At 38.2% G+C, this 22175-nt stretch overlaps 1 protein-coding gene across 1 annotated transcript in view; it reads left to right on the forward strand.

The window, feature by feature from the left end:
- The window catches only part of LOC132113954 (short transient receptor potential channel 7-like), a 100598-nt gene that overhangs the window by 14986 nt on the left and 63437 nt on the right, over positions 1 to 22175 (forward strand). The gene's annotated exons all lie outside the window — the stretch shown is intronic.

The following is a 22175-nucleotide window of genomic DNA, read 5'->3' on the forward strand; positions in this document are numbered from 1 at the left end:
TTAAAGGGGACAAACACAAAAAACAGCCATTTTGGCTCATACCCTAAAATTGGCAATTACAACAAGCTATAAAAATTAACTGTGGGATATTTTGAGATAGAACTTTACATAGACACTCTGGGGATACCAGAGAACAATTAAAAATATTGAATCAATGCATTCTATGGCACCTTTAATATCTTCATGACATACAGTTGCATTTAGCAGATTACACCTGGATGATAAAATATTTTACATTTTGTAATGATAGAAGCAGTTAAACAGTGGATATTCATGTGTATATTTAATTTATATATTATTGATATTGAATATTTTTGTCTTCAGAAATTATTACAAAATTATTGCAAAATTCAGAATTTTTTTCTTATTTGTAATGTTATTTGTAAGTTATTCTGTCTTACTAGCAATACACAAGGATTCCTGTAATTGTGCATCAGACCTGCACATGGTCAAAGTCCAAAGTGGTTTCATTTTAGCAGTTTTCTTGATGTATCTGGTGTGAATTGCTCTCTTAAGGTGATATCACAGCTTCTTGGCGAGTTTGACTCTGATTGCTTCACTCCAGAACATCTGTTTTCTTCTGTTAAAGGGGTTGTATGATGCTATTTTCAAAGTTCATTATTTTGTGTATTTGAAGTAATCGAATATGTTTGCTTCAATGATCAAAAAACACATTACTTTTCAAATACCGTACAGTATTTTAGCTCCCCTATGCCCAGTCTTTCTAAAATGCGTCGATTTCTACAAAGGCCCTCCTACCGAAAAGCACGGTGAGCTCTGATTGGCCATGAATTGTAAGGCCCATTACCATAATTGCAAGCTTCAGCTTCCAAAGCAATTATAAAGACAGTAATGCAGTCACTTTTACCATTTCAGTTCAAGCCAGAGTCAGATTCTGAAAATGCAGATGACCAAGCCAATTGATCGAAAACAACTTTGCAAGAACAACTTGAGCAGAACAAACCTGAAGCTTCTTTAAAAAGCGTCTTTCTTTGCGTGCATATTTTGGTGGCATTATGCAAATATTTCCACATAGTGATGTAAAAAAAAAATAGTTTGTAACTTTGCAGATCTTATACATACACAAACAGCTACATAACACACATAAGAAAAAGGAAAACATGAAACCGCATCATACGACCCGTTGTTCTGTTGTGTTATTGATTTAGTCATGTGTTTCGGGTTGTTTTCCTGCTTTTTGGAGTCAGTTGGTGGTCAGATGGCTTTATGTCTACTGATGAATGTCTACTCTTATTACAGTAGTGTGCTGATAAACCTTAAAATTCATTTTCTGTTGAAGACAGCAAGATGTCCAGGACCTGAGGCACTATGTGTGTTTTTCATTATGTTTTGTGAGATGTTTTGTTGGAGGCATGGTTCACATCAAGAATTGCTTCTGGTGAATAACAAAGTCTAAATTGGTGATTTTTTTATTTAATTTTTTTTTTTTTTTTTTTTTTTTTATGTAAGATATGTCAACTCTGGCCATAATCTCTAATGCACCTAAGTAAGAATTGAAGAATTGAAGAATTTGGGTAAAAAAACGGCTTCATTATCTATAAATATATAATATAATATCTTTAAACTTTTTGATAGATATAATATCTATAAAGTACTATTTCATAATGTAAGGGAAACAGGTCAATTTAGCTCAAAGGGAATAATTTAAGATTTTAAAGGGAATTTGAACAGAATCACTGTTTCAAGGCTGATCACTGAGACGCCCTGCAATTCACTGAATGAGCCGTTTAACATCAAATCTGCGCTGGATATTAATATCCAAACTATAGTGAAAACACTATCAATTAGCACAGTAACAAGATCGGCAGTTTAAGACATTAACTTGTAAGCACAAAACACGAGATACTTCTCTTTTCAATATGAATAAGGCTTTATTAGATAAATCTAGGACATATAAACTAATCTAACACATGAACGCACGCACTCACACATTCACACAAGTTGCAGGAAGATCGAAAGTTAGGGAAAGATGAGTTTAAGAGAATGGAAATACGGAATCCCAAGTTTACAGCAATACGTGCAATTGCATGGACATGAACAGCCATCAATCACTTAATTAACCCTCGCATTGAGTTCCTCAATGAGGTTAAACTTATATTAGATACACCAGTATAGATGAGTAGGGAGGTACATTGCCTGTGTAAAGGTGTCCCTTTGTTGTTGTTGAAAGGGGGTTTCCCAATGTCGCTGTGTAATAATAAAAACTCCATAATCATCGGGAAGAAGGAGGCGGGAACCGGCGGACAATCAAAATTACTAAATAAATACAAAACAGCGCATCAGCCCCTCACGGACGACTGATGCGCACAAAATAAAACCAAAACATAAAATAAAATAAAGCCCAGGTCTGGTCCTCTCTCGTCCTTCACTGTCGTCGCTCCAGTTTTATATCCTTCCATCTCCTCTGTGGGACTCGAGACCGGCGGTGAGTCGCATGTGTCGCTGATTTCCCAATCACTCCGCTCGTGTTCCCACATCCCTCAGCCCCGCCCCATTCGTCACATACCCCCATCTCCCCTCGCAGGCCGGGGGGTACCCTCAAGACTGCGCTCTACTCCCCCCCCCCCTCCCTCCGGGGGGGACCACTCATGGGGACCTGCGGGAACCTGGGGGTAGGACAGACGAGGCGAGAGAAAAGGAGATGGAAGGAGGAGCGACAGAGACGAGAGAGAGGAAAAAAAAAAATAATAATTCCGGTTCCCAGACGCACTGCTGCTCGGCCCTCCACCAACTTGGTGATCTCCTCCGCGGTATCTGGCGGTGGCACTGGACTCTTCCGGTTTTGGGCAGCCGGCATGAGTCACCCATTCCCTGCTCCTCCCTGTTCAGGCGGACGGCAGCAGGCTCCGGCTCTCTGGCGAACGGCGCCGACTTCTCCGCTCCCTCACGGACGGCAGCCGCCCCTCCACATCGCGGGCGGCCGGCAGCAAGCTTGCCCGTCCCCGGCAACTCACTCCAGCCTACCGCCTCGAGCGTCCATGGCGGCATCCTCCTCGCCTGCTCGATGGCACCACGGATTCACCACAGCGGCGAGGGATCTTCAGCAGCACATCCCTCCTTCTCCCGGGCTTCGGCACCACTGTAATAATAAAAACTCCATTTAAACTGGCCTGTTGGCCACACCTCAAATGTGGTCTTGACCAATGAGATATTGTCTTGGCTCGGGAGTATCATAAATCATGTTATCTTATCAAGCATGTGGTCCGAATTTTCCCGCTCTTGAAGGGTATAATTTTGGACATGATTCCTATAACAAGAATATGATACATTTGACAAATAACTGATGGTCATGACTGTTTCAAGCTTACAGATTCAAACACTTACACACTAAACATGAATATGTATCCTTAAGCGATCCAATAGTTATTAAAAGACATACACAATAAGTGATTATAACATGATAGTCAAATGTGTGGGTTACATATAAATGAATAAGGAGTGAAGCGATGAACTGATATTCATATATAAGTCTTTTTGAGTTCATTTTGGTCCATATATGTAGAAAAGACAGTTTCTGTGTCATTATCTGACAAAGATTTCTGTGGAGACCAGAGGTTCAAAGGCCCCCCTTAGGAATTTCAGTCTGGTTCTGCTAGGTGGGGGAGTGTTTAAGGATATTGTGTATAACCTATGGGTTTACATGTGATGTCCGGCATTGCTTCTCAATTACTTCCCCCAAATTTGACAATCTCTTCTCCGAATTGAAATTGTCAATAATTGTTCTAGTGGTGTTAATTTTGAAAGCTGTTCTGTGAATGAGTTGGTTGGTTGGTTAACTTGTTTCTGACTTGTGGCACTAGAACTGATTTATGACCTCTGGCTGCCTTCCTGAGGAATTTGGCCCATGTTTCAACCACAGTCCTAATCAACTCTTTAATTTGTCTGGTTCGAGTCAGATCTGCTACAATAATATCTATAAAGTACTATTTCTAAATAATTAAAAATGCAAGTTTTTTGTAAAATTTTTAATACATTTATATTACTTTTTTATAATTAGAAGTTTGTAATTTTATTATATATTTTTTTCTTATATATACATATATATATATATATATTACTTTCAGACCTTCATATTTGTATTTATCTATTTGTTTGTTTGACCTTTTTTTACTTGTTTTTTAAACACATTACTGTAATACAAAAATTATCTAAAATTTAATTCAGCATAGTAAATATATACTATTAAAAATAGTTTACAATTAAAATAATATATCACCATTTTTATAAAACTAAGGAGAATCTTAAAGGAAAAAAAAATGTTAATGAGATAAATTTTCTTCATCCAAAAAATTTTTTCTTCCTTTTTACTTACAAGTCAAAAATTTGACAGGTTTTGTGTGATTTTGTTAGATTCACTTATTTGAGCACATATACAATAGATGCAGATCTGCGTATAAAGTCACTTGATGTTAGGTAAGGAAAGATAACAAATATACTCAATAAAATATGAAAACATTTCACAAGGAAATCTCATCTTACCAAACTACATTAGAGCAGCAGCGACACTGAATCTTCAGGCAATACAATCAACTCTCACTGTGTGAGAACAATGAATAACAGTGTGTGCCTGTGAGAAATGGAGCAGGAAACAGTCAGATAATGTACTCTTTGGGCATGAGTTTGATATTTTGGCTGATGGCTTTTGCTTCATATGGATGTCCTGACCTGGAGAATGTGAGAAGAATGAGAAGCCAGCAGAAAGAAGATGAGATAGAAACAGAATAGCTCTTTGTATTTGTTGTATTTGTATGCATATTAAATAATGAACTAATCAACTAAATTAATGAAGGTTGCATCTCCTGCACTCCATGTTTTACATGACCGGCTCCTCAGTAGGTAGTTTTAGACAATGTAGACAGTTGACTAGTGCTGGATCTGTGTGAGGATCAGGGCTGAGTGTGTGTTTGTCAGGGCTCAGATGGTGGCGTGTGTGTCCACTACACAACTGTAAATTAAAGTGTTCTTCACACAGGAGTGTGATTGTGTGTAATTAACTACAGCCTGTCTCTCTAAGGGGCTCTTGGTGTGTGTATTTAAATGTTAATTCACACAGCCAGTGTTTCAGTAAAGTGTCCACATGTTCAGCAGAGCAGCATCTGTTTCCCAGCACACACTGCTCACTAATGAGTGCAAGTCTAATCCACCTGACGACTGAATCCTGCTGGACTCCTCAGGGATCTGATCCGTCTGTGGCCCAAATCAATCCTCCTCCAGAGCCACCTGACAGCGTGCTTTATACTAATGCATTCTAATATTCATGCATAAAATAAGATGTTTGATGTAGTTTTGTCCAGTGCTGGGTTCAGTGTTTTTGTAGTTTCATCCTTTAGATGGATCATCTACTCAGAGCATTTTTAAATTATCTGATGTATATTACATAAAAAACATAGCTATGTATAATTTTCAGATTGCTCAGTTTTTTTTTTCTTTTACACAAAGTAATTCTAGAATCATTAATATACTATTCAGGATTTATTTATTATTATTTTATTGCTCAAATTTAAATTAATTAAATATATAAAGTATGTGTGTGTGTGTGTGTGTGTGTGTGTGTTTAATTTATTGATGAATGAATAATGAATGAAGCATTTATATAGCGCTTTAAATTTTAATTTAAATTTCGCTTTATTGTGTATTGCTGTACACCCAAATGTATTATAATTTTTATATAAAATGTATATAATATTTAAATATCATATAGAGTATACATTTTATTAATGAAAAATTATATATATATATATATATATATATATATATATATATATATATATATATATATATATATATATATATATACATACACACACACACACACACTTATGTATTAATATATTTATACATTTATGTGCATACATACATTTTATTAATTAAAGGGCTATTAATTATTAATTAACAAGGACGTTGCTAAAAATAACATTATTTTGTGTATTTGATGTAATGCAATGTGTTTATGTGGTTTAAGGTTCAAAATACACATTATTTTCCACATAATGTACATTATTGTTGCTCCTCTGTGCTCCACCTTCTGATACGTGTCATTTTTTGCAAAGCTCATCGTTTTGAAAAGCGAGGTGTGCATTGATTGGCCAGCTATCCAGTATCCTTGCAAAGTTGGAATTGCCCTACTTTATAGAAACAGCCTTTGTGCACAGACGCATTGTAGGCTACTGGTTCAGAAAACAAGCAGCACACATCTAAATATTTGGGTTGAACTATTCTGGAACAATGTTGCAAATAGTACTTAAAGGCCCCCTTCTTTGTGACCCCATGTTTTAAACTTTAGTTAGTGTGTAATGTTGTTGTTAGAGTATAAATAATATCTGTAAAATTCCAAAGCTCAAAGTTCAATGCCAAGCGAGGAATTTGCCTACAAAAAACGACCCGTTTGGACTACAACCCTCTAGTTCCTGCAGTAATGACGTCACTAAAACAGTTTTTTGACTAACCTCCACCCACATCAATTCACAAAGAGGGGGGCGTGGTCTTGTTGCGCTCCGACTGAGATGAAGGAAGAGCTGCGTTTGTGTTTGCCATGTCGTTGAAACGCTGTTATTTTCATCTCGGAGTCCAATCATCTTTGTTTGGGCTTCCCAGGGACACTGTACTGAGATCAATGGTTACAATTTATGTTTAACTCGGTTCCCGAAAATTATTATCCACATGTAAAACTATGTGCAGCACATTTTGCTGAGGACAACTTCCTCAATCTCAATCAGTTTAATGCCGGATTCGCAAAAAGATTATTCTTGAAAGATGGAGCAGTTCCCTCTTTTTCTGGAGAAGGTGTTTTTTATGGACCACAACCGGTAAGTGTATTTTATTATTTAAGTTGGTGCGTTCAATAGATTCTGTAACTTACTACACAAAGGGCAACGCTGTTAAGATTTGCTAACTAGATGTTGGGGCTGTGCAAAAAAAACCAATGCGATTTTCATGGGCATCTCGTTAGTAAAAATGCTCCTGTGATTATAAGTACATCTCCAGCACATGCTCCTGCCCACTTGCTTCTCAAAACTAGTCCAATCGCGTTACCAGGAGGTCAGCCTGCTCTAAGTTGGTGTTGAATCCCAACACAGGAGCCGCTGGCCCAATCAGAACTCGTTACGTATTTCTGAAGGAAATCTCCACGAAATGGGGGCGGCGGCAACAGCAAGATTAAAAGTTACGCCTTCTTTCTTAGCGTGAACATTTGGCCCCTTTAAAATATACATCATATGGCCCTTTTAAAATATACACTTATCTTTATATATTATTGTAATGTATATTACTTCCACTTACGTATATATGAACATAAAATATAGGAAGAATACTGTGTTTGATTACTTAGTTTGTATTTTTCCCAGGTGTATCCCATTAATATCTACCCTATTTAGGTCTAGCCCGTTCCGTTTTCCTTTGTCTGGAATTGTTTGTGTCTACAAGTGTTTTCCTGTCTCCTTTTGATTATTAAAGACCTTGAATTGGACATTGCCTCTCCTCGCTCCATTCTCCTCACAGTAGCACCCTGTGACAGAATTTCAGTCCCAAAAATTTTGATGGCTGAGGATAAGCTGTGGGGTTTTTGGCAGGCCGGTAAGAGGTTGGAGCGGTATGTGGAGGATTTCATTGAGCTAGTTTACCAGCTGAGCTGGCCCGACGCCGCTCTTGGTGCGTGCTTTCTGCTGGGACTGGATGATGAGATGATCCGCTGCGATCTTCCTGTCTCTGATTTTACCCCTGATCGAGCTGATTAATCTCATACTCTTTTTGAATGTCGCCTGTGTCCTGTCAGGCCTCAGTGGCTTACCCACACCCACTGCTGTCCGCTGCTCACCCAAGAACACCGGCCGTTAATATGGCAAGACAAACGAACAGTAATATGGTCCAACAAACATTAATATAGCATGCCCGTCAGGTGCTCAAAAGGCCCCAGTGTTGGTTCCGGCCCCAATGCCCGCTCCTCGTAAGCACCTTCAGCCCAGGAGGGGCTTCTGTTCCCGCATATAGCCCACGGAGTGTTCCCACGTATAGCCCACGAAGTGTTCCCGCGTATAGCCCACGGAGGGCTCCCTATCCCCAGTTCAGCCCAAGAGGGGCTTCTGTTCCCAAATACTGTATGCCCCACGGAGACCTCCTGATCCCCAGTTCAGCCCAGGAGGGGATTCTGTTCCTGAGTATAGCCCACAAAGGGGCTCCCGGTCCCTAGTTCAGCCCAGGAAGGGCTCCCGATCCCCAGATTTGCCAGCCATTTTTTTACTCATAACAATTAATAAAATAATCAATATGCCTTTTTCTATATATATATACACAGTACAGACCAAAAGTTTGGACACACCTTCTCATTCAAAGAGTTTTCTTTATTTTCATGACTATGAAAATTGTAGATTCACGCTGAAGGCATCAAAACTATGAATTAACACATGTGGAATTATATATGGAATTATATACATAACAAAAAAGTGTGAAACATGTTGTATGTGGCAACATGTATAGAATGACAATAAAAGACCTGACACCTGAAACCTGAAACCAGATGTTTTCTATGGGTGAAAGATCTGGACTGCAGGCTGGCCATTTCATTACCTGGATCCTTCTTCTACGCAGCCATGATGTTGTAATTGATGCAGTATGTGCTCTGGCATTGTCATGTTGGAAAATGCAAGGTCTTCCCTGAAAGAGACGATGTCTGGATGGGAGCATATGTTGTTCTAGAACTTGGATATATTTTTCAGCATTGATGGTGCCTTTCCAGATGTGTAAGCTGCCCATGCCACACACACTCATGCAACCCCATACCATCAGAGATGCAGGCTTCTGAACTGAGTGCTGATAACAACTTGGGTTGACCTTGTCCTCTTTAGTCCGGATGACATGGTGTAGCAGTTTTCCAAAAAGAACTTCAAATTTTGATTCGTCTGACCACAGAACATTTTTCCATTCTGCCACAGTCCATTTTAAATGAGCCTTCTTTTCTGACCTATAGAGTTTTAGCCAGCAACGACGAATGGCATGGTGAATTGTGTTCACAACAATGTTTTCTGGAAGTATTCTTTAGCCCATGTTGTGATTTCCATTACAGTAGCATTCCTGTATGTGATGCAGTGCCTTCTAAAGGTCTGAAGATACACAGAACACACACCCAGAGCAGTGGGCAGCCATTTATGCTGCATTTATGCTTGGGGGTTCGGTGCTTTGTTCAAGAGCACCTCAGTGGTGGTATTGCCAGCCTGAGACTAGAACCCACAACCTTAGGGTTAGGAGTCATACTCTCTAACCACTAGGCCACAACTCCCCGGTGAACCTATAGGTGATTCTGTTTTATCGTTAGTAACAGTTGTGAAACAATCTGTGATTAAACATTACTGGGATTTATTATATTAATGTGAAGTACGTGTAACATTCAGGCTTGTAATTGCAGTCATATACTGAAGGCTGAATATTAAACCATTTGTGTTTTATGATAGTAGGAAGTTAAATTAAATTGCCATTGTGTAACTATATTCACATTAATTTATTTAGTAGAAGCTCCAGATTGAATCAAGGGGCGCACTGCATTTTTTATTCCACTGACTTCCATTCATACGCATGCAAATGCTTCAGACCGGAAACGGCCAAAGTTCAAGCTTGGTGAACTCTGACCTTCGCATCACGTGAAGGGGACCAGTAGAAAACTGGGACCAGTAGAAGATTGATACGTTACTGCATGACCTCTCTGTACAGAAATTCAAAAATGCTAATTTTAGCTATAGCGCAGCATCCTATTTTATATAATACATGTTTAAAAGATTATTAAAAAAAAAAAAAAAAGAGAAAAAAAGGCTGCATGGTACGCAGTGTCAATGGAAACAGGAACAGATGGTACATTTGAATTTTTTTTTCATTGCTCAGTGTGTATATATTTATAGAGAGAGAGATACAGAGAGTACAATTTAATAAGACGCTTTCGACGCCGTCGCAAAAGACACAGTACAAGCACATATTAATCCATGTTGTGATAACTGAGGGGAAACCATTATTTCTTGCTCCCGCCCATATTTGCAGCGGCGTCCGAAATAATTTAGCACGTTCAAAGTCTATTTACAGTACTATAAATGATAAGACTTTTAGAATAAAACATAAAGCAGAGCATCAGAGGAAAAGAGATTTATTTTAACTGTACATTTTTGTTAGAATTTTATTAATTAGATTAATCAGTTAATTTAAATAAAACTATATATATATATATATATATATATATATATATATATATATATATATATATATATATATATATATATATATATATAATAGCACACACCTCACAACATCAATACAACATAAATACACTTAATCAAAAGGGTAACACTCAAAATTAAGACAACAGGACTGAGTGTTACTAGCGGGGGGGGGGGGGGGGGGGTCGGGATGGGGGACTTAATGAGCAGCACAACACTCAGTAAGTAGCACAAGATAAACAAAAGAAAACCGGAACAATAACAAAATTAGTATCACCTTCACACACTGGTGCCCATACACAGCACAGAAATAATCCACAAGTCTAGCCCCGCCCCTTTACTTTTGGACACTCAACCCCTAATGAAATCAAACAGAATCACATACATAGATTTAAATACACAGTTCATGGTAAAAACACGAGTACAAAATTAACAATAAACATTTGAAAGAAACCAATACAATTACCAACCAACACACAAAGCTCTCCTTGTAAACATACACGCAGGTAGCCTACACACACACACACGCGCACGCACACACAAAAGTGGGTTCATCCCATTGGCGTAATGGTTTTTATACTGTACAAACTGTATATTCTATCGCCCTTCACCAACCCTACACCTAACCCTAACCCTCACAGGAAACTTTGTGCACTTTTACTTTCTCAAAAAAACTCATTCTGTATGATTTATAAGCATTTTGAAAAATGGGGACATGGGTTAAGTATCATAAGTCACCCTCTCCTTGTAATACCTGTGTCATACCCATGTCATTATACAGAGTTGTTTCCTGATATGTCACAAAAACAAGAGCACACACACACACACACACACTAAGTGTAGGGTGGTGATATTCCTCCTGTCGACCTGCATACATAATTAAAACACTAACAGTTTCTTGTTCGCCGCAGCACGAGTGGGATGAAATTGACGCAAATCCTTTCGTTTTGATATCTAGCTAAGACAGCAGCAAAACAGCAGCTCTCCGTTATCAACGGGCGAATGACAGGTAAGTGTATTCTCCCCGCTATTCGGCAGAATACACTGCATGCTTTTGGGTGCGAGGAATCCAGTCACAGCAGTCCAAAGTGCGAAATCAATGCGCACACTGTAAATAGAACAGAAAATAATTTTGGTTTACCCACTGCCCCATAAGAAAGATTAAATAAACGCTATAAGCAACCGCGTTCCTACCTGTAGAGTCTCTACACAAGCACGTCGGCCGTGGGAAACAGCACTCGATCTCCTACTGTCACGTTCGGTGATACAGGAAACAAGGAGAGATCCAAGAGCAGGTATGGTGTTTTATTGAGGGCAAATCCAAAAGGGTAAACAGTCCAGGCAGGGTCAAAACCAGAGTATCCAAACAACATGAAACAGAACAGAACACACGGAAATGGCAAGACTACGGATATCATCAAACATTAGACAAGGACTCCGTGACACAGACTCAGACAGACCGGGTATAAATACACAGAAGGATGATGAGGGAACTGGAGACAGGTGGGGAACAATCAATTAACTCAAACAAGGAGGAAGGTGACCAAATAAGGGAACAGGAAGTGATAAGGTGACAGACATCGTGGGAAAGGAGGACACCTAGTGGAAACCCAGGGAACACAACCCAGACACTGTGACACCTACATGCCATACGAGGGACCAAACAGACAAATTTCCCTCATGCCACTCAACATGCGGAACCGGAAAACAAGGAAGAAGCTCTGTGACGTGATTCATTACAAAGCAGGTATATATATACCGCCTTTAACTGTGATAGTCTCAATAATTTTACCTGAAGCAACCAATAGTATATATATATATATATATATATTGTTTACAGTACAGTAAGTTAATAGGCTAGAAATGTGTCACAGACCCTGTATGCAGAGCTTAACTAGTCTTGAATAATACTATAATGTGATCTGAAGACTTCAGATGGGAGATCATCAGATATCTAATGAGTGTGTGAGTGTGAGTGTGAGTGTGTGTGTGTGTGTGTGTGTGTCTGTGTGTGTATTGAGGCAATATTCATATTTGCTGGGTGGTTCAAGCTCACAATATCTTTCTCATCCCTCAGAATTTGAAAAGGGCGAGTCTGCTAAATCAGCTGGCTATCAGTCATATGAAATGTACACCTCAGGCAGGTGGGGCTCATGGGAGTGTGTGGCGGGATCGTTTTCATCATTTGACATTTTCATATCTACTCCATCATCATATGCTAAACAGAATAACAAGGGAATAGAAATGGCTGTCTAGAAAACAAATCACAAAGAAAAGTGTGCTCAGGCATCACTGTCTAGAAGGTCAGTTATAGTTGTCTGCATATTTGCATGTCAGTTGATTTTCTTTTTAAAAAACAAAAGTACACTCTAAAATATAATGCGAAGGACATAATACATAAACTTGATCAGCAAGTTTCTGTAAAAGTGAGCTCACTTGCGCTTGTGGAGGAATGTAAACACTAACGAGAATGAATGAGCAAAACTCCTGTGGCGAATAGAATGGCTCACAGTTAATTAAGAGTGCTTCTAGATCGGGACAGCACATCTTCTTTAACACTGTTACAGCTATACACCACCTTTCGTTGATGTAAAAGCATGTCCTGCCGCCGCACGGTTCTGCGTCGAGATATGTTCTAAACAGCTGAAAGCTCGGCAGATGGAGCGTCATAATGGCGTCATTCAGCCAGGTTTCTGTGAACCACAGAGCAGCATAGTGTGAGAAATCCATATTTGTCCTGGAGAACAGAAGAAGTCAATTCGTTTTGTAGGGTAGAGAGTGGAGGTTCGCCAGATGAATGATAAACAACGGCGTTCGAAATCCACACTGCTTGAGCTTCATGAGTGTGCCGGCTCACTTTCCCCGTCTGTGTATCCTGAAGCTCTTTATCAGCACCGCTGCACCGCCAACTACTATGTATGTCCAGCAAAACATCAGAGTAGTCAAAAACTGGTAATATATCGGGTAATGTGCAGTGTCGAATGTCCAGCAATTTGTCTCTGCTGAAACTGATTGCAGGGATATAACTAAAAACAACTAACAAAAAAACACAAAAAATAACTGTGGACCATGCCAAGGAGATCGCCGTCATCATCGGGACCATCTTATATAAATGTCTTGTATTAAAGGGGTCATATGAAGCAATTTAAATTTTTCCTTTCTCTTTGGAATGTTACAAGCTCTTGATGCATAGAGAAGATCTGTAAAGTTGAAAAGACTAAAGTCTCAAATCCAAAGAGATATTCTTTATAAAAGTTAACAGTAAACCACACCCCCCTAAAACAGGTAAATTCCCACATCTCTACGTCACCATGTTGGAAAATTTTCATATAACATCACCCAAATGTTCACGCAAAGAAAGAAGGCGTAACTTTTATTCTCTCTGTTGCCGCTGCTGCCATGTCTTGGAGTCTCTGTGTGTTTCGTTGTGAAAGCGAAACTACGTGTTTGGCATTCCAAAAGAGGACACGACTAGAAATCAGAGGTTGAGTTGTATTTACAAAACTGTTCCAGAAGAGTCCAACCCAAATATTCAGATGTGTGCTGAGCATTTTATGGAGGATGAGCACTGTTTCCTGAACCAGTAGCCTGCATTGTGTCTGTGGCACAATGGCTGTTTCCATAAAGAGGGGCAGTTCAAACGTTGCAAGGACAGTTTATCGCTTCTGACTCACACAGCCTGTATGTACATTATTTATATTGAAATAATTTATCAATCTTGATTCAAACGCGTTTTGAGCAGTGTAGGCTTGTTTGTTGTTTCTCAGATCACAAATGCAGACATGGTTTTAAGTCATTATAATCAGTAATTATGTCCCCCCTGGATGCAACAAATGCCTCATTTGTAATAGTTTTTTTATTGATCTAGTGATGTCCGGATCACAAACAAATCTCTCTATTTAACCGGATCTTCTTAGTGAACCGGTGGAACCAGTTCATCAAATCAAACCAGTGTTAATTTTGACAGGTGTTTTTGATTTAGTCTTAGTCTTGAGATAAAAATGCTTAATAGTCTTAGTCACATTTTAGTCATTCATAGCTTTAGTCTAGTTTTAGTTGATGAAAAGTAATTGTATTTTAGTCAATTTTTAGTCACTACTTTTAGTCAATAGTTTTAGTCAAACTGTTGTTACCAAAATTTATTTTGGTAGCTATTTTATATGTAGTTTTCAAATTAAAATAATAATTAATTCTTCTCTCTTTAGACCAAATCAATTAAGCTTATGAGAAATTTTAATCAAGGACTGAATTTGGAAAATCTTGAATAAATTATGACAATTTTCATTTTTGGGTGAACTATCCCTTAAACAGAAGTGAAAAAGGAGCAACTTATAAAAATATGTATATTTTTTATTTAAAGAAGCACAATAAGACAAATAAAATAGAGATACAAATTAAACTAATTTTTCAGATACTGTAGGGTTTACTTAACATATACATTTATTTAACATCTTTTGTTGGTTAACATTAATGAAAGATAGGTATTTCATTTGGAATGCTGTCCTTTTAAGACAGAAGGCATGCATGAAATACTGACACACGTTCAGTTTTCACACACCTGTTCACGTTCACCTAATCCATAACCTACTGTATTTATGTGAGATACTCTACATGATAAACATTCGGACTGTTATGTGTGTATTTGAGCGCTGAGAACTGATCACACACTGTATATTAGAACTGAGGAAGTGGAGCGTGAGTGTGCGCGAGAGAAAGAGAGCACTTCTTTCTGCGTGATTTTGCCTATCGCGCCTTCACTAACTTTAAGTTAATCGACAACGAATTTTGACTCCCGGGAAAAATGGGACGTCTGGTCACCTTATCCCTACCCTTTTGGGTTCTGAGGCCATTGTTTCAGATCACTAGTTCGCGTTTTATTAGCCTATCCATCCACTGTGGCTGCTTTACTGACTAGATATGCAAACGGCCCTTATCAGATTGCAATCCAATGACAGGGTTGCACATTTTGAAGGACAATAGCCTTTAGGATGCATTTTGAATGTCCAGTAGTCCTCAAATAACATTATAGTCCAGTCTCATCTAGTTAACGAAGACACGGCATACATTTCGTCATAATTTCGTCATCAGATATTATTTTTAGCTCGTCAACGTCTCGTCTTCGTCAAAGAAAACATTTTCATTAACGAATACTTTTTGTCATCGTCTTCATTGACGAAATTAACACTGAATCAAACTTAATCATTTGAAATGGTTCGCGTCTCCAGTACGCACTAATCCAAATCCATTACTTAAGTTATTTGGTTTATAAACATTCCTTACACTCCCTCTGATGCGAAATAAACCAATATCCCGAGTTATTCAGTTAACAGTACATAGACTGAACTGCTAAAAGAGAAGCAATGATGGGATGTGCACGAGTAGCTAGACTGAGTCTCATGCTACTGGCCTGGGAGACGGCATATGTTAAGGGACATAACATTTACATCACACGCTTGAGGCATTCAGCCAATCACAACACACTGGATAGCTGGCCAATCAGAGCACATCTTGCTTTTTCAGACCAGTGAGTCTTGGAAAAATCTACGCGTTTCAAAAGGAAGGGCATAGAAAAGAAACAATATTGTGCGTTATATGGAAAATAATGTGTTTTTTTTTTATCTTAAACCGCATAAACACATTGTATTGCATTACACCAAATACACAAAAGAATGTTCTTTTTAGCAGCATCATAACTCCTTTAATGCAGCAATGCATCATGAAGTCAGAGTTATTTGATTTCAAGAGAAGAAAAGTAATAAATAGGTTACTTTTAGAAGGTGACCTATCTTCTAATTAAAGCATTGGGGTATTTTTTTTATTGTGTGCCAGTTTACTAATGAACATTTTCAAATTTCATAAATACTCTGAGATTTTTTAAATTGGGTTTATATAATCCTTAAATAGTGTGGGTGATAATATGTTAAAGTCACACAGAGACTTAAACATGTAGCACGTACACAACAATGGTAACAAGTAAATTTCATTTATTTTCATTAATTGTTACAATAACCATTTTATTTGCTCCTTTTGTTTTCCTACTTCTGACACAATGCAGCAAATAAAATTGACAAATGAAATCAACAACTGTAGAACAAATCAACTGTATAATTTATTCTGCCACAATACAATGACTGGGAGTCAGTGAGTGGCTATACCAAGTCATGAGTAAACCTAAATGAAAAGATCAAGTACACGTTACAGCACAAGTTCTCAATTCCAGTCCATGCGCCCCTCAGCTCTGCATATTTTGCATGTATTTGTTTGTTAACACACCTGATTCAGATAATCAGCTCGTTAGAATTGAGCTCCGTGCATGAACTGTTTTCCGATTGACGGTCCTTACACGGTGTTCATTGCTCCCAATTCCCTGAGCAGGGGAAATATGTTGAAGAGAAAAGTAAAAAATGTGCAGAGCAGGGGGACGTGAGGACTGGAATTGAGAACCACTGTCCAACATTTCTTTTTAGTTACTAGGACTCTCGTGTAAGTAAACTATTCTAACTAAGCATTTGTCAGTACAACACACTATTCCTATTTCACTTTACTTAGTTGTTTCAAGGCAATCGGTTTGCATGATTTTTTTTTTAGAAAGCACAACTAATTTGATTTTATAGTGTTGTAATTAACGATAACAACCCTGCATTGTGTCATTATGAAAAGGTTTCCTGAGAATTTGCAAAATAATTAGTTTCTGTTCACTGTACAGAACATTTTTGAAGTTTTTTCTTATTGTTGTCTAAAACAAAATCAACATTGTGACTTTTGCGAGGATTGAAATGAAGACTCTCTGACCCAGTTTTGACAAAGATTGGACAACCTTTTTGTAGTAAAAAATAAATAAATAAATAAATGAGTTTAATAAGTTATTCCAAAGTTTTAATGATTTTTAGATCTGGACTTCAGGCACAGTTCAATCAAAAATGAAAATTCTGTCCTCATGTCATTTAAAACCTGTAAGACCTTCCTTCATCTTCAGAACACAAATAAAGATATTTTTGATGAAATCCGAGAGCTTTCTGGCCCTCCACAGACAGCAAGGAAAATGAAATGTTCAAGGTCCAGAAAGGTAGTAAGGAACATTGTTAAAAGAGTCCATGTGACATCAGTGGTTCAACTTTAATTTTATGAAGCTACAAGAAAACAAAGAAAAAAAATCTTTGCTGCACGTTCGAGACAGCATGGTGCAAGGCACAGTGCATGCATCGTTGTACTCTCGTGAATGGCAGCGGAGACTGACACAGAAGAAAATAAATTATTGAATGAAGTCGTTATTTTTCTTTTCTTCGCTCAGAAAAAGTATTCTTGTAGCTGTATAATATCACAGTCGAATGTCTTTACTACCTTTCTGGGCACTGAACGAAGTACAGTAGATCCCTTGGTGTCTATGGAGGGTCAGAAAGCCCTCGGATTTCAACAAAAATATCTTAGTTGGTGTTCTGAAGATGAAGGTCACTTTTCTGCAGTCCAAAAGGTAAAAGTCAAAATGTCAGACTTTTAAGCTTATTGCGGCATGTGACGAGTGGGGCGGGGCCGAGAGACGTGGGAACAGGAGCGAGGCTGGTGGAGTGATTGGAGATGAGCTACACCTGCTCGACCCACCGGTCTCGAGTCCCACGGAGGAGATGGAAGGATATAAAACTGGAGCGACGACAGTGACGGAGGAGAGAGGACCATGCCTGGGTTTTAGTTTGTGTTTGCTTTTTATTTGTGCACATCAGTCGTCCGTGAGGGGCTGACGTGCTGTTTTGTCTTTATTTTGTAATTAAAGTTTGATTTGATTGTCTGCCGGTTCCCGCCTCCTTCTTCCCGATAATTATGGAGTTTAATTCGTTACATGGCACTTGGAAGTTTACATGCTAAATTTCAAACTAGTGATAGAAAGTTTCTTTTCCACGAACCGGTTCTTTCGGACAGTTCAATTCAATAAACCGGTTGAAAAAAAAAACGGTTCACTGGTTCTTTTAGGCTCAACATAATGACGTCATTGGCGATGACGTAATGGCGTCAAGTTAATCAAACATTCAAATATATAAAGTCAGATTAACTTTAGTCAGTTAAAAACCTCATAATCATGAAAGGTTTACAATTAAGTGTTGCAGCAATGCACCCAAATACAGTAACAGCAATAATGTGCATACAAGGATTTTAGTCTTGAAGGTATAAAGCTCGGCTCTGTGTTCATCTTCAGTTCTCTCTTCACAGCAGTTCAGTCAGTGTACTTTTTGAGTACATGAATTATTTAGGGATATTGGTTTATTGACTGAGAGGGAGTGTCAGCCACGTTAAAAAAGTTAACAGCGTAAGGCATTTGTGGATTAATGCTTATTGGAGACGTGAACCATTTCAAATGATTCAGTTTGATTTGGTGAACTTGTTCATCCGGTTCACTAAGAAGAACCGGTTAAATCGAACGATTCGTTCGCGAACCGGACACCACTATTTCAAACCAGAAATAATCAGCAAAGCTGCAAGGAGAAAAAGAGAGACCTGCAGAAAACAACTTTGCTTTCTATTTCCTGAGAAAGAGCTCAATGGCCTTTGCTTCTGTTCTTCATAGATTGGCCCTGTTGAGTGATCTAATGTCCAAAAGCTAATTGTTTTCCATGTGCAGTAAACAGAAATGATCCAAACTGTTTTAAGGTGCAGCGTGTAATACAGCATCAAACGTGACTACAAAAATAATTAGTTACACTCACCCTCAGGCCATCCAATGTAGATGAGTTTGTTTCTTTATCAGAACAGATCAGGGAGAAATAGCATTACATTACTTGTTCACCAATGGATCCTCTGCAGTGAATGGATGCTGTCAGAATGAAAGAATCAAACAGCTGATAAAAATATCACTAAAATCCACACCATTCCAGTCAGTTAACATCTTGTGAAGTGAAAATATGCATGTTTGTGAGAAACAAATCCATCATTAAGATGTTTTAACATCAAACTGTTGCTTCTGGCAAAATCCAGTCCATAATCCATAATAAGCTTCCTCCAGAGAAAAAGTGCATCCCCTGTTGTCCTCTCACATCAAAATCCACCAATTTATTTAACCAGAGCTGTTTTGGCCTGTTTTTGTGCTTGATCTCTGCATATTTCTCTCCTCATTCAGACAAAATGTCTCTTTCACTAGAGAGAGCACTATTATGAATATAGGGAATCATACTTTAGCTGGAAACAATGGTTTAAATAAGTGAAAGTGAAAATCGTGACATTTGCCAAGTATGGTAACCCATACTTGGAATTAGTGCTCTGCATTTAACCCATCCAAGTGCACACACACACAGCAGTGAGAAGTGAACACACCATGAACACACACCCGGAGCAGTGGGCAACTATATATCCAGCACCCGGGGAGCAACTGGAGGTTCAGTGTCTTGCTCAAGGACACTTCAGCCATGGGTATTGAAGGTGGAAGAGAGCACTGTTCATTCACTCCCTCCCACCTACAACTCCTGCTGGCACCGAGACTCAAACCTGCGACCTTCAGGTTACAAGTCCAACTCTCTAAACATTAGGCCACAGCTGGCCCTTTTTATGGATTTTTATTTTTTATTTTTTTATATTTTTACAAACACGCAGCTTTCGGCTATCACTGATGGTCTGGAGTGGTGTAGATTACTTGTGGATTATTGTGATGTTTTTATCAGTTGTTTGGTCTCTCATTCTGACGGCACCCATTCACTGCAGAGAAACCATTGGTGAGCAAGTGATGAAATGACATTTCTCCGAACACATATTTAAAAAAGAATATCATTGTTAGAGACTCTTGAACATTAAACTTATACACATCAGCAGCTTTAAATACAGTATATAACTAATGTATTGCTGCATTATTGCAAGCAAACAAGAAAATTGAATTCATTAATCAAGAGTTGCGGCTGTTACACTGGCTGTGCATTCATTTAAATAGTTTAATAGCCTTTATCTCTGCTTTCTTGCACCATCGATTCAGCATCTTACATGAAAAGAGCCCCAATTACGAGAGTTTCCCAAGCTAGCATTTCTAGTTTAAAAGTGTTTACATGACTAACAGCCACATTATGAGAGTGTGAGAGTGTTTTCGGATGGCCTGTCTCCCCATTGTGCTTTCACTGAAATTATTTCTCATTTTATTCAATTAGCTTGACCAAAGTACTTGTGTATTTCTGTTTGTTTGGTTACGGGTTGTGAGCTGTTTGGCTCTTTGAATAAGATGCCCAAATTTCTGAAATGGAGACCATTTTCCAGTTCAGCACTCAGAGTAAAACTGAAATCTCACTTGTTATCATCTATACATTTAAAAATGGGACAACAAATTTACAAAACTTGTTTCAGTTTACAAAAATATAAATAAAAAACCTGCATATATATATATATATATATATATATATATATATATATATATATATATATATACTGTATACGTTATGTATCTTTACTATCTTTAATTTGGCTTATTATTTAGATGTTGATCATGTTGAGTGTGATGTATGTGTTTTATGTCCTACAAGTTGTTCAGGCCCTGTTTTACTGTACATACAAACAGCATTATTTTAATATAACGTGTAGTTATTATAGTTTGACTTGGACTGCGCTGCGCTGATTTCTAAAGACTGCTTCACAGTGGCAGAGACTAGCGTCTTGAGCTCAAACATCGCTAAGAGAGAGCTTACGAATGGTCCAGACCAACCTTAAGAGAGAGGTTAAGGAATAGGTTAAGAACTACTTAGCGATAAGAACGTTTTGGGGAACCGGGCCCAGATTATTTTCTTCATGGCTAAAGTGGAATGAAATGTGTTGACAGATGTTGGATCTGTCAGTTAGATATTGTATGACTGTGAAGTGAATGTTTTGCATCTTTAGTTCAAGATGTTCACTCATATGCGTAGAATCATAATGCAGCAGATTTGATGCTGATATATTTCCTGAAAGGGTTCAACACTCAGAACAGCTGCTGGTCCAAAATGAGACCTGTGTGTGTGTGTGTGTGTGTGTGTGTGTGATCTGACAGCTGTATGCATTCGCTGGTCTAATTTGAGTAATTTCAAGACATTAATCTTAATGGTTTTATAGAAGATTGAGATATTCCATCTAATGTAAGGACTGCAGATCACTTAATGCCTGAGGCAGACGTCATAACCATATTTCACATTATAAATCAGTTTCAATTATGGATGCTGATTTGTAAATGCAGTGTTCCAGATGCTCTAAAATCCTCACTAGAGTTGCATCTCTGAAGTGAAACATTGCATCGAATTATGAATTATTTTCATATTTTGTAATGCACCCGTACATACTGTAAGGTCAAACTGGCATGGCTAGAAGCATTATCATTTGCATGCTTACAGTAGATAGTATAACAGATGTCAGGGCTAGATCTTATAGCAGATGGATGACACTTAATGAATTTGCTTAAAATAATGTTATAATAGGTTCTTCCATTTAGTTTACAGCTGTTAAGATCTTTTTAATGTTTTTGAAAAAAGATTCTTCTGCTCACCAAAGCTGCATCTGTAATTAAAACACAGTAAAACAGTAATATCGTGAAATATTATTACAATTTAAAATAATTGTTTTCTCTCTGGAATATATTGTCAAGTGTAATTTATTCATGTGATAAACCTGGATTTTCAGCATCATTACTCCAGTCTTCAGTGTCCCATGATCCTTCAGAAATCATTCTAATATGCTGATTCTCTGCTAAAGAAAGCCTCTGCAATTGATCCAGAATGCAGCAGCGAGGGTTGTCTTCAATGAGCCAAAAAAAGCTCACGTTACTCCGCTCCTCATCAGGTTACACTGGCTACCAGTAGCTGCTCGAATCAAATTCAAGGTACTGATGCTAGCCTACAAGACGACCACTGGCACGGCACCAACTTACCTAAACTCATTGGTTAAATCTTATGTGCCCTCCAGAAGTTTGCGCTCTGCAAGTGATCGACGCCTTGTGGTACCATCCCAAAGAAGTTCAAAATCACTCTCAAG

Source organism: Carassius carassius, chromosome 33 (assembly GCF_963082965.1).
Source record: "Carassius carassius chromosome 33, fCarCar2.1, whole genome shotgun sequence".
NCBI classification, from domain to species: Eukaryota; Metazoa; Chordata; class Actinopteri; order Cypriniformes; family Cyprinidae; genus Carassius; species Carassius carassius.